Here is a 13,343-nt window from a genome sequence, read left to right as displayed (position 1 = left end):
ACTCCCATTTTGTTGCAATCCTGCTTTGCTTCTGACAGGATCTTTTTGGAAAGATTGCAGTCAAGATGCTTTGGACACTGTGAGAATGGGAGCCAACTTTGAAAATGGCATCCCTGCACTGACCTGTCCCACTTTCCTAAATAACAGAGATTAATCTACCTCACCATAACATCACCATGTTTTGAATTGTCCTATCCCTACCAGCAGTAGTGGAACAGAAGCAGGAAAATTCACAGTAAAATGTCAAAACACAAGGTAAGTGATGTTAAATGTTTTGAAGGAGAAGCAGCAAACTCAACATATGGTGGCCATTTTCAGCTGTATTCCCACGTTACATTTCATCCTGAAGACAGAAGTGCTGCCTGGAATGAGAATCTTTGGTGGAGATTATATTGCCATTTGACAATAACAGTCTTTGGATTTCCATGATATGGATAATTTATGATGCTATCACAAATATTAGCATAATTCTTCTCAACTATTCATCCTGTTTTCATTTGCTTTTCATAATGATATATGGGGAAAAAACTCTTTAAAGTATGAAATAATCAAATGGCAGGAAGAGAACTTTGGTTCCAGATTATGTAACTACTTCTGCACCAGAACAGAGGGGCAAAGAATGGTCACTGAAATAACCATTCAGGTCTTTTGAGCAAATTACACATTTTTATTGGAAATATGTCATTTCTGTGGAATGTTAACGTGGTATGAAAAGTGAAATTGGAATTTTTTTAATGAAGGGAGCAATCCTTAGCAGGTTCTAAACTGCCATCCTAAGGACCCTTACCATGTTATCCATTTTATGATTCCTCCACAGCCTGCCACAAGGGACCTTCACCCTGATTCCTCCAAAGAATCTTTCTTCCCAGGTATCTTTTAATTCCAATTCTATCCCACTCATATCCTTAACATTGTCCTTCTCCCACTTCTTTCCTTTGCAGTGGCTTTGACCTTTTTACAACACAAATGCAAAGCCAAGCTGCCTGCCAAGAAATAACCACTTTCACAGCTGATCTCAGCCCCATAACACTTGACTGTTCCTCCTTTTGATGCCAAGTCTGCCTCATTCCAGTCCCACCAGACACCTTCTGTGTCAATCATGTTTATAGATCATGACCCACCAGCTCCTGGGGAAGCTAGCTAATTATCTCCTACCAACAGAGGCCAGCCTAGTTCACATGCTGGTACATACCTTCTACCCAGCAGGCTTTTACAACTGCCTTCCTTCCAACCCTACAGGAGGCCGGTCTTGAGAAGTATTGTCTGTGACTGATCGATTATTTCACACAACCTCACTGACTGTGTGTGGGCTGAGAAGAAGCTATTAACCGAGCAACCTGAAGCACAGAAGCAGTAAAGTTCTGCAGAAGCTGGCTTTAAATATTATGAAGTGTTGGCTGGCTAATTACTATGAGTGGGCTTGGCATAAAACATGGCATGACAAGTAGGAGCCAGATCATATGACAAAAGGATTCCAGTGGAGTAGCTGTGCCAAAATAACACCAGTCTACTGCCCTGATTGTTCTGTTACTACTCAGGGCTTCAAGAGGGTGAATTTGAGGAGCGAAATATGGATGTCTCTTGTATGTGAAGAAACAAACAGCAAGTTTGAGTTTGGAACAAAAAGAGAGAAACTGAGTCTGAGTTGGCTGAAACATCTTGGAACAGGATTTCTCACTCTTTGCTGTGGAATGGCAAGATCTGTTGCCCTGAAAGAATGCTTTTTGCCTCTGCTGTAAAAGCAAAGAATAAAAAACACCATAAGACTGAGGTGCTCTTTCCTCTAAACCCAGAAATTGCTAGTCCCAGAACGTCTCACCATTCAGAATGGAAGAGTGCACCTAACTGTTCTTCTGACAAATTGGGACCATAGCAAAGGGAAGATCCTGCAAAGAGAGACACTTCTGTCTCAATGCTACCTGAAAACCTTTATTTCTAAGAAGCCCATAATAATTTAGATCATACCTTTTGCAGGAGCAATTACAAAATATCATGTTACCATCCACTGATCATGTGGTTTGAACAAAATATCACATGACCATCCTCTGATCAGATACTTCCCTGAAGTACTCAGATATTTAATTTCCATGGAGATGTGACTATTGCAGACAAATGAATCATTTCTCTTTAGGAAATATCTACATTATAAAGTAAAACCAGACTTTGATACATTGAACTGCCCAGGACACAGTAACCCTTCAATTTATTGGAAGAGTTCCCACTGAACTTCTGCCCTGAAAGGTCACTAGCAGTCAATAGCAAAGTGAGCCAAGTGACCTTCTGTGGTAATCACAATATACAAATGCTCAGCTCAGATCCAAATTATAGACATACATTATGTGAATGGAATGGCCAATTGGGCTGATGGGAATTGTAGTCCATTAACATCTGGAGTGCCAAAGGTTCACCACCACGGTTCTAGTAGCATTTTCTCCTGATGTTTCGCCTGCATCTGTGGCTGGCATCTTCAGAGGAATCAGCCACAGATACAGGTGAAACGTCAGGAGGAAATGCTACTAGAACACGGCCATACAGCCCAGAAACCACACAACCCCCCAGTGATTCCAGCCACGAAAGCCTTTGACAATACAAAGACAGTCTTCATTACCCTAAGCAGAGAATTCAGCAAAAGATATTCCACTTCCTGATAAAAGCAAGGTTTCAAGATGTGGGGAAGTTATCTTTCCTTTAAGTGAGCAGAGCAACAACAGGTTGCTTTTTTAAAAAAAAAAACTGAACATGTCAGTTAATGTAACCATCATTTTTATAAATGGGAGAAAACCTGTGCTGTTCTTTTTTCCCCTCTGGATTTCGGTATGTGGAGCTAATGATCAAACACTTGCCCAGGTAGAAAAATCTCCACTTTCTCTGGAAAATGCAGGTAAATTCTAAAAAAAATCCACTGAACCAAGACTGAACCAATTTGCATACTTCATGGAAATAGTGGAGGCTTCAGTTACATATTGGATGGGAGATTCACACTCAGATTTTCCACCAGAATTCTTTTCCACCAGAATGTGGTCCCACCTTTCAAACCTACTAGTGCAAAGAAAGAAAGCCAGTGTGGTGTGGTATTAAGATGTTGAACTAGGCCAGGGGAAACCCAGTTTCAAGTCCCTACTGGTGCCATGGAAGCTCACTGGGCGACCTTGCGCCACTCAGACAGTCTCAGCACTGACTCTGGCTAATATATGGGTGAAAGACCTCCAAAAAATACCAGGGTTGTGACTGGGAGGCTGGCAATGGCAAACCACCTCTGAATGTCTCTTGTCTCAAAACCACTAAAGGGTTACCATAACTCAGCTGAAGCTTGATGGCAAAAAATACAAAGGAAAAAATACAAAGGAAATGCCTCTTTCTTGTCATCCTTTCCATGCTCCCACATATATACACATCAGCTTTCACAAACCTACAGGTGAAACAAAGATCCTTGACTATTATTAATTCACAGCAGGACAATTTGTTTTGGGTAAAGTTAATGCCCTGAGCAAAAATTTAGAAAAGACTAATTTACTTAGGCTTAACACTAGGAAGAAAATTCAATTAGTCTAACACAGTGGGCTCCTTAGTGCATCTTGGATATCAGAAAGCAGGCTGAGATGAGCTCTTTTTAAACAGGTGTGGCTTGGCTTTTCATGCTGTCACTGCAGGGAATTCAATGGGCAGCACTTCTCTGGGTCTGCTTCTGTGTAATTTCAGATGAGTGCTTTGCCATTGCTTCACCGCTGGAAGTATAAATGAAATGCAACCAACCTGGGAAGCTTTGTAGTTCTCTGGGGTAGTTTGGCATTCAACCCCAGCTCAGTTACCACAGAATAATCAGCATTTCAGACCAGCAGTTAAAAGAATTTGAAGCAACCTTGTTGCCTTTCAAATCAGAAAGAGTTGGCTAGAACATTGCTAAGAATCCACTATGCGCTTTTTGTCTAGGATTGTCATTTCTTGTATGAACTGAGAGAAAAGGAAATGAGGGCAAATAAAAAGTAACTACATTGCGTAGAGGAAAAAAGAAGCAGCATTGGTTACTGTGCAAGAACAAATCAGCTGTAACCTCTATCTGATAGAAAGGGGACAATAGGAAACAGGTATGTATATGTACTGCAGAGTGATCCTTAGAACATATGAATACTCAGAATTTTCTTTTTGTTGCATGGAAAGACAGGAGGAGGGCTTAAGAAGGAAACAAGGCAGGATATGTCACTTTTTCTTCAAAGCTACTCTTTCATGGGTTAAAGGCATCTTATATCCCACCACCACCACCACCACCCCAGGAAAAAATCTCTCTCTTTCACACACACACACACAGAAACAAACACAAAGAGAGCAGGGTATATGCATGGGCAGCTATGAACATTTTTAAGGAATCAGGGAGAAAAATATCCTGGTTACCTATGTTATTCCATTATGCAGAGCTTCATGAATCCTAGGCAAACAGGGGAAAGACAAAGACTTTGTTGGCAGGGCAGATGGACAGGAAGTAGAATCTTTGCTACAGTGGTGTAGTGGCTAAGAGCAGTGGCTAAGAGCAGGTGCACTCTGATCTGGAGGAACCGGGTTTGATTCCCAGCTCTGCCGCTTGAGTTGTGGAGGCTTATCTGGGGAATTCAGATTAGCCTGCACACTCCCACACACGCCAGCTGGGTGACCTTGGGCTAGTCACAGCTTCTCAGAGCTCTCTCAGCCCCACCCACCTCACAGGGTGTTTGTTGTGAGGGGGGAAGGGAAAGGAAATTGTAAACCCCTATGAGTCTCTTACAGGAGAGAAAGGGGGTATATAAATCCAAACTCCTCCTCCTCTTCCTCTTCCTCTTCTTCTTCTTCTACCTACTCCCCAAAGTGAAAAAGAAAAAGCTGTCAATATGTCCTGCAGAGGAGAGACAGAGAATTTCTCTGCTTGTATCCAGTGCCAGATGTATATGAAGAGAGGGTCCAGGCTATTCCACTTGAGAGACCTCTCCCAATACTCCATCCTCATGACTAGAGAAAGATAGAAGAGTGTTTTAAACAAAACTGAGTAAAGTCAAGGATGATGATGATGGGTGTTATGAATTCCATAATTCACAATTTCCCCTCTAACAGACATAAGGTGTTATTGTTAACTACTGGAGTGATTGGGGGAAAATGCATAAATGGTATAATTAACCTGAAAAACTTTTGCCAAAACTTAACTTTGTAAACATTTTGTGGAATGAGCAAGAATTTTTCAAAAATATTATACACTTTGCTGCAGGCCCCCTAGATTTTGAGGCCCTTCCAAGCCTATAGGTAAATTCGGCACTGCTTGTATCCACTAACAGAAAGGATTGAGCAGAAGGAGAGGCTACAGTTTTCCCACATGCAAGCACCATAGCTAAGTGGGAAAACTACTACCTGTCAGGAAGAGCTGCAGGGATGGGAGAAACCGACAGCTGGGCTTTGTTCAGTGGCTGATGTAGAGCCTGCTTGCACTGCAGGCACACTGGGATTAATATTTGATGGATCAGTTTAATTTGATGCATTTATGATCATATTCTCAATAGAGTTGGTGAGATAGCTAGAGGCAGAAGCTAAAGTTTTGTCCCAAAGCTGTCAAAAATCACTATGAAGGACACAAGGGGGAAGCAGCAGCCCCACCAATTCCAGCAATGTAGGAGTCCCCTCCCGCAATTTAAGAGGCAGGAGCAGGAAGAAACTGCAGTAGGCCATGATGCAGCTTCCAGAACCCCACAGTGAGGCCATCCCAATCTAGCTGCTCCTATGAAGATGGCCTGTCACTTCACCCTGCCCACCCTAAAGAGGAAACAAGAGAAGGGAAAGAGACAGATGGCTGCTGACAGTGTCAGTGGGGACCAGCACAGACTAGATATGGTCCATCAGCAGGAAGGGCTTGGCAGCAAGAAAAGAAGGAAATGGAGATAGGCTTGGTGATCCAGTAAACCCAAATCACGGGGGGGGGGGGAAGCCCCCAAAAGCCATATTGACTTTTTTCAAGGTTTTCTTTTATGGACAAAAAACAACAACCCAGGTGTATTCAAAAAGCTGAATACACCTGAAGATTAAAAAGCCAAACAACTTTTGTTTTTTTTACTTTAAAAATCTGTTTCCCCTCCACTGTCATTTCCCAAACCCACAGTTTTTTTGTCAGCAGAGAAAGCTCAACCCCACATGCAAGATCTAACCCGCACCCCAATGCTTTTCAAGTCCTATGAAGAAAGGCATTAGAGGGGGATAGATGGCCAGATCCTGCATGCGGGGCTGAGATAGCTTGGCCCCACATGCAGGATTTACCCCTTCCATGCTTCTCAAGTTTTGCAGGGCTTGAAAAGCATCAGAGGGGGATAGATGTACAGATCATACATGTGGGCCTAGGTTAGCTTAGCCCTGCATGCAGGATCTATGCTCCTTCATTGCAGACATAGAAGGGAAAGGCATACCTCAGCAATGAAAAGGGCTAGAGACATCCTTTTCAAATGAAAATTGGGAATTTGAAGTGCTTAATGCACATGAGATATGGAACCAGTGGTGTAGTGCCCACGGGGCAGGGGAGAATGCGACACCCCGGGCAGAGCTGTGGCAAAGGCGTGACCAGGCCATGAAGGGGCGAGGCATTCTGGGGCAGGGTGGGGATGGGTGGTGCTGCGGGTGGGGGTGGGCGGTGCCCCCCAGGTGCAGTTTTCCCTTGCTTCGCCTCTGCATGGAACTTTGTTCCCTACCTCTTGTCTCCCTCTCAGCAGCCAGGAAGATAACAGAGAAAGAACAGAGGAGGAGAAGGAAAAAAGGAAAGGGACAAAGGAGGAAAGAAATAGACTTAGGATGGGGCCAAAAGGGGAGAGAAGAACTATCTGGGAGGCCATTGTCTAGACTTAGTTGACAAAGGCATAAATTCCATTCATCTTTGCAATTCTCTAAGCTGGCTGTTGAGATGTATCACCTGTCTGTAACTGAAATACAGAATGAAGAATAAGTGTTAACAGTTATTGAGAGTATGCATCTTTCTGCCTTTTAAGAACTATCATGCTCATCCACCAAACCCAGTGAGAGGCAAGAGATCAGTAATGTGGAAGAATGAGATTATTCTTTATGTGAGAAAAAACTGCTGATTTGGGATCTGAGGTCTCTCAACATTTATAACATCATGGTAAAGCAGTAAGCAGAGGAACTTTTTACTAAACACAAATCACAGAACCCCTCACCCATCTGCAATCAAATCTAAGAGAAAAATAAAGGCAACCTCTCCTTTATACATGACAGGAAGTAAAGGACAGAGCACATTCTAAAGACAACTAGAGCAAAGAGGTCAAGAATGCCAAACTTTGCCCCACATCTTTTTCTGGTGCTTGAAGCACATTTTTTCCTAGGCAGATTCTGATACCATAAGTCCACTGGGCAGAAGAAAAATGCAGAAACGGTTCCTCAAGGTCAGTTTGGCTCCCATTATTTCTGCTTTCTTTTAAAATAATAGGCTCACTGTCTGGAAAAGGAAAGGAAAGTTTACTCATACATTTCATGCCCATCCATACTCATTATACTGTCTACAGAATGGGAACACTTTCTCAGGGGCTCATCCCGCACATGCAGAATAATGCACTTTCAAACTGCTTTCAATGCTCTTTGAAGCTGTGCGGAATGGCAAAATCCACTTGCAAACAGTTGTGAAAGTGGTTTGAAAACGCATTATTTTGCGTGTGCGGAAGGGGCCTTATTTTCTTGAAATTTAAAAGGGGAGTTCCCAGTTCAGTTCCTGAAAATTTGATGCCAATTGTGTATGGAGATAGGTCATGCTCAGATATGTGTTTCCCATTTTTTAGTGTGAGAATTTGAACCTGGGCTTCCCCAATCCTAGTCATACACTCTAACCATTACACTATGTTAATCATTGTGATTTGGCTCTAAGTCTCATCAGGTCTTGCATCTCAGTTGACCAAGCTAAAATTGTGTTGTGTCATAAATGATCTGAATAGACCATAGTGCTCTAGTCTTGTTCCATCTACGCAGACTCCTAATTTGCTTTTGAGCTCAATACAAGATTCTGGTATTGAACTTTATAGCCTTGGGGACAGCATACCTGAAGCTTTCTCCCATACATGTACACTCTGGTCATCTTGGAAGACTCTGCTTTGGGTGCATCTACCAGCTGAGGCTAGATGGGTGGCTACCCAAAAAGGGCGTTCTTGGTCCTTGCTCCATAATTTTGGAACTCCCTTCCCAGTGAGATCCATCTGTCTCCCTCTATCATTTCTCCTGCCAACAGGAGAAGACTTTTTGGTTTTGTTTGGTATATCCCAGTTACTTTTATTGGCCCTCTTCCCTGGTTGTGTTGTGTCTCTGTGGAGGATTCCACATGGGCCAAAAACAGCAGTGTGAAAATGGTGTATACCCTTTTACACCCTTTTAAACCCTTTTACACCATTGTCACACTGCTATTTTTGGCCCATGCAGAATCCACCTATGTTTTTATTGAATTATTTAAATAATTCCTATATATCTTATTTTAAAGGCTGCTTTGATTTTTTTTAATGTTTTGACGTTTGCTGCCTTAGTGAACCTATGTGGTTGGACAGGTAGCATAGAAATCTTTTAAATAAAATAAATTAAATAAGTAGTTGCATTATAAATAGTCCTGGTGCTGTTACCCAAATTGGTCTGGTCTATTTCTTTAATGGTTAAGGAAATTAACTGGAAACAGACCAGCAATGCAAGAGGTGGGCAGGAGATGTTCGCCAGTGTATACAAAGGTCACTTCCTTAAGAAATCCACTCAGAATCAGAATTGAAAAGAAAAAGGGGTACAATTTGCCTTGGATTTTGGCGGTCTAGTTGCAGGAAAAATTGACTCTCTCTCAGGCACAGACAATGATGTTGGAAATGATTTGATGGAATTAAAACCTGGGAGAGATCAAGACTTCATGAGTTTTGGGCAATGCTGATTAAATTAAAACAAGGACATTCCAAGTCTTGATGAGTTTGGACTGTTAAAGAAATACCTGTAATTGTTTTTTAATGCACAATTACTAGAAAGATTTAAAATAGATTAAAGACCTTATGGTTTTGAAGCTTCTAAGACTGAATTTGAAGTGGAGCTATGAATAAAGGACAATCCTGTTGTTGCCAAAATGTATAAGATTTCAAACAGAAGAAGAAAGAGTAAAAGATTCTGTGAAAGATTAACTGGGCAAAATATACAAAGTTTTAAAGATAATTTTTACAAAATGATGTATCACTGATATTTGTTAGCAGAGAAATCAGCAAAGATGTATAAAATATTTTGATTATGTATTGGAAATATGAACATCATTAACGGTCTCTCTATCATTTATGCTAGACTTGTAAAGCAAAAAAAATGGATATATAGATACATCTAACAATTCATAAAGTTTTGAAGATTAATATACAAATGAAACCAGAAGTTTTGATTCGGGGTCTTATGGACAGGAAGTTTGAAAAAAAAACACCTTGTTTTTATATATGACGTCAGCAGCAAGAATATTATATGTACAAAATACCTACATCTATACCGATAATTAAAAAAATGGTTTTTGAAGTTAGTGGAACTGGAAGAGGTGGCCAAACTTACCTCTTTGATCAGAGAAGAGAACTTTTCTAAATTCATGGGCAATTGATAGCCCCTGATAGACTTTTTGAGTAAAAAATGAGCTGATGAATAGTGGTTTTGAGAAGTAGAAGAAAAATAAAATAGATGTAATAGAGAAAGGTAAGATTTTTATTAGTAATATCAATTAACAATTTATTATTTCACTGTAACAAAAGAGCAAGTGGTCAATTCGTTAACTACGGTTAGACTTGGCGGAGGGGAAATCAAGAGCCCTCTCCCTTTTTCAATGTATTAATTTTTTTGTATTTTTGGTAGTTGCTTTTGTTTGTCCTTTAAATGAATCTTAATAAAATGATTTTCTTTTTTTAAAAAAAAGGAGAGGCATAGTAGAATTAATATTGAAATTTAGACAATCCACTTGCTAGGTCACTGCAGATCTGCTCCAGGGAATGAAGATTTTTAACTGGAGGGCACACTCAGAAGAGTCCTGCTCTGTCCCTTGTCAGTGTACTGCAGTACTGCATCTCAAAGCACTGTGACAATTAAGCCTCTTGGCATCTGCCTTGCCCTCACAGAGACCACCAGAATCATTGACTTCCATCCCATATCAGAATCAGTGATCACAGGCAACACTCCAACATGGCCCATGTAGCACTGCAGGTGAGATTGTAGGTCAGACAGGGATAATTGCTGAGGAAACAGCTAAAAACTTGCTAAGGGGTAAATAACTCTTTGAGGGAGGCTTGAGTCAAAACCAGCAAACATACACATATGACAACTACAAAAAATGTTATTAATAGCAGCAAGCTTTGCCTTCTTCCCTGTGGGCATTAGATATGAAGGGAACATATTTATGTTCTCTTATGTAGGAGAGAGGGGAAGATGCTTTGTTGTTATTAATATACTGTTCTTATTTTAACTTTTGTGCATTGCTTGTTTTTCCTCAAAATAAACAGCAGCTCTGGAAATCTGGCATTTTTCCCCACAAAGAAGATAGCAAGTGACACCTTTCCAGAAAGCCATGCACCTGTTATTGAAATAACTTGAAAATGGGGGTGGGGGGCAGGTGGCTTTAGTGGAGAGGAAGGATTGATTCACTGAGATTTTGGTCCCTTCAGGTGAAAAAACAGCCATTCTGAAAACCCACCATTCCCCCCACACACACACACACATGCAACAACGATGAGAACGTTTACTGAGGGACATCTTCTTCGGGGGATGATAATATTGGATCCCGTTCTCCAATTCATTTGAAACTTGTGGGTATTTAGTAGGGAGGAAGGACTTCTAGGTTTTTTTTAAAGTTTGGTGCCGTTTGGTGAAAAAACAGCCACTCCGGAAAACCCATTGTTCCCCTCCCTCTTTGTTTTCCCCCATAGGGGATAATGGGCAGACATCTGATCCAGTGCTAATGGAAATTTTTGTTGATACGACTTTCCAGTACAATAAAAATACTCCTGAAATTTAATTAAAACAACCATCATGCCCTTTTTGAGATTACAATGTGAAATTAATAATTTTTCAACTACATACTGTAGGTGTACTTTTTTGCTTCCAATTGTTTCAGAAGTTGTGAAGGACAGATTTAGCAAAACTACATAGAGATTTCAGTTTCTTCTCCTTTTCACTAACTAAACATGCAAGGAGAGAGGGCATAAAACCAAGCAAGAGTGAGTGGCAAACATTGGGGAACAAAAAAACCTCAGCACAGAGGAAGCCCTGAAAGCTCTTTGTAGTGTAAACTTAGCCTCAGATCACTCTGGATTTTCACTAACTTTCTGCATAATTTGACAAGTAAAGGGATTTGATAACCTTTGACAAAAGAATGTTAATATCTGTCAATAGCTGTACATGTTTCCCCCATAGGAGCCAATGGCTACAGACAATCTTTCATTAGTTCTGTATTCTTGAAAGGGGGTTTGGGAAATAGGCTCTAGTAGTTGATGGAAGTTTGTGTTTGTATAAAATGTGATTCATCTGTAAGATGCCACAAGGTGCCTCTGGCAGGGGGGCAGGGGGGACATTTTGTGTGTGTGAAGAAACAGCAGGTAAGTAGTTTTGCAAAATTCAGAGAATGAGACAGAGAAAGAGGGTGGTGAGCTATTTAAAAGCAAAGCCTTTTGGTGCACAAGGTCTCTTCCTCTGGGGATCTGATGTGGCAGATTCACTGCCTTGTAAGAGTGTGGGTTTTTTGCATACTAGTAATTAAAGCAACTATTGAAAAGACAGTAGACTAGGGCTAGGCAACCAAATCACAGCATCCTAAGCCAGGCTTCTGCCCTGCTTGCTTGAAGTGTGTTTGGCAGCACATGAACATCTTCATAAACAGACTTTTTTTGGCAGGCAGGCTGATGCCGCTGCTTACCTTTTCACTAGACCTGGCCTTCCTTTTGCGTCCCAAGGAAACCATACTTGGGTGACACTGACCTTGGAACATCTCACTGCTTGGGAGAAAGAGGGACAGCACTTTGCTGCTCTAACCACATGAATTTCTGCCTCTCTCCAGCTTCTCATCAACTTTCTAGAGCGAACACTTTCAAAATAGTTAGAACATATAGTATCTTCCACTTCACAAGAGCATCTAAAATCCCAAGTCATTTCTGCCTTTTTAAACTTATTTGCTCAATAATAATAATAATTTCCCCTCCCTGCTTACCCAATCTTCACATATATCTTCTAACCATTTCTGTTTTGATATATCATCCACAGAAATAAGCTGTGGGTGGATTACTTCACTCTGAACACACAAAATTCACAAATGCAAATACTCCCCAGGCTATTCCTCTAATAGCACAATATTGTCTCTCTATCAAAACACACCCCATCCATTAAGGCAAGAGACTTTGGAAAAAATAGCTTCCCCCTTCATATCTCTTTGGCTGTCCAATCCTACCTCCAAATAACTGTTTCTGACAGCAGTAATCTAAACATTCTCCCCTGTTTTGCTCTGGGACCCAAGTTTTGTCTGCGGGGGACCATCCAAGTAAATTGCAAAGAGCAAAGCTAAACAATACAAATATTTGTCATCACTGAGCTGAGATATCTACCTTGCCCAGAACAGCTCTCTACTGTCTGTGGAAGCAAAGGTAATATAGCAACAAACTAATATTGGCTGACTAAATGCCCTGTGGCTGCATAAAGTATATTTTAGTCCGTGCTTTATGGCACATTGCAAGGGAACCAAATGACCATTGGTCTTAATACCTTCGCTGCCATACATCTTCTAGAAAAAAATATTAGCTAGAGGCAAAGCGGCCACTGAGTAGGTTGCAGTCAGTAACTGTTGTGATTATTCAGTTCTCTGTGACTAGAAGATGGACAGCTTATTCTCATGACAACTGAAACACATAATAACCACATGGAAACATGCCCTGCAATGAACTCAGGGCTGGGCTCCATCCAAACATTTCCATGCTTGAAGTACAAGATTCAAATGATTATCCCTCGTACCAAATAATATGGGGCACTGTACACCATATACGAGAGTAGCTCTCCCATTGATTTCAGTGGGATTTCTAGGGAGATTGTTCTTTAGACACAGACCCAGTGGTGTAGCATAAAGGGGACAGGGGGTTCATGATGCATCGGGCGGGCGCTGGTGCAGGGGCATGGTGGGGGCGGGGGTGGGCGGGAGCATGGCAGGAGTGCAGGGTGCACATGTGCTCCAGGCGCAATTCCCCCTGACTGCAGCTCTATAAAGACCCATCTCCCATGCAGCCATCCTTCAATGGTGCCAAATCCTACTGACAAGGACATTCACATCCTGCTTTTTTTTAAAGTTAGCTCTCAATCTATGAGAGAACTTGTCCTCT

Source organism: Sphaerodactylus townsendi, linkage group LG05 (genome assembly GCF_021028975.2).
Source record: "Sphaerodactylus townsendi isolate TG3544 linkage group LG05, MPM_Stown_v2.3, whole genome shotgun sequence".
In the NCBI taxonomy this organism is placed as follows: domain Eukaryota; kingdom Metazoa; phylum Chordata; class Lepidosauria; order Squamata; family Sphaerodactylidae; genus Sphaerodactylus; species Sphaerodactylus townsendi.
Note: the sequence above shows the minus strand (reverse complement) of the source record.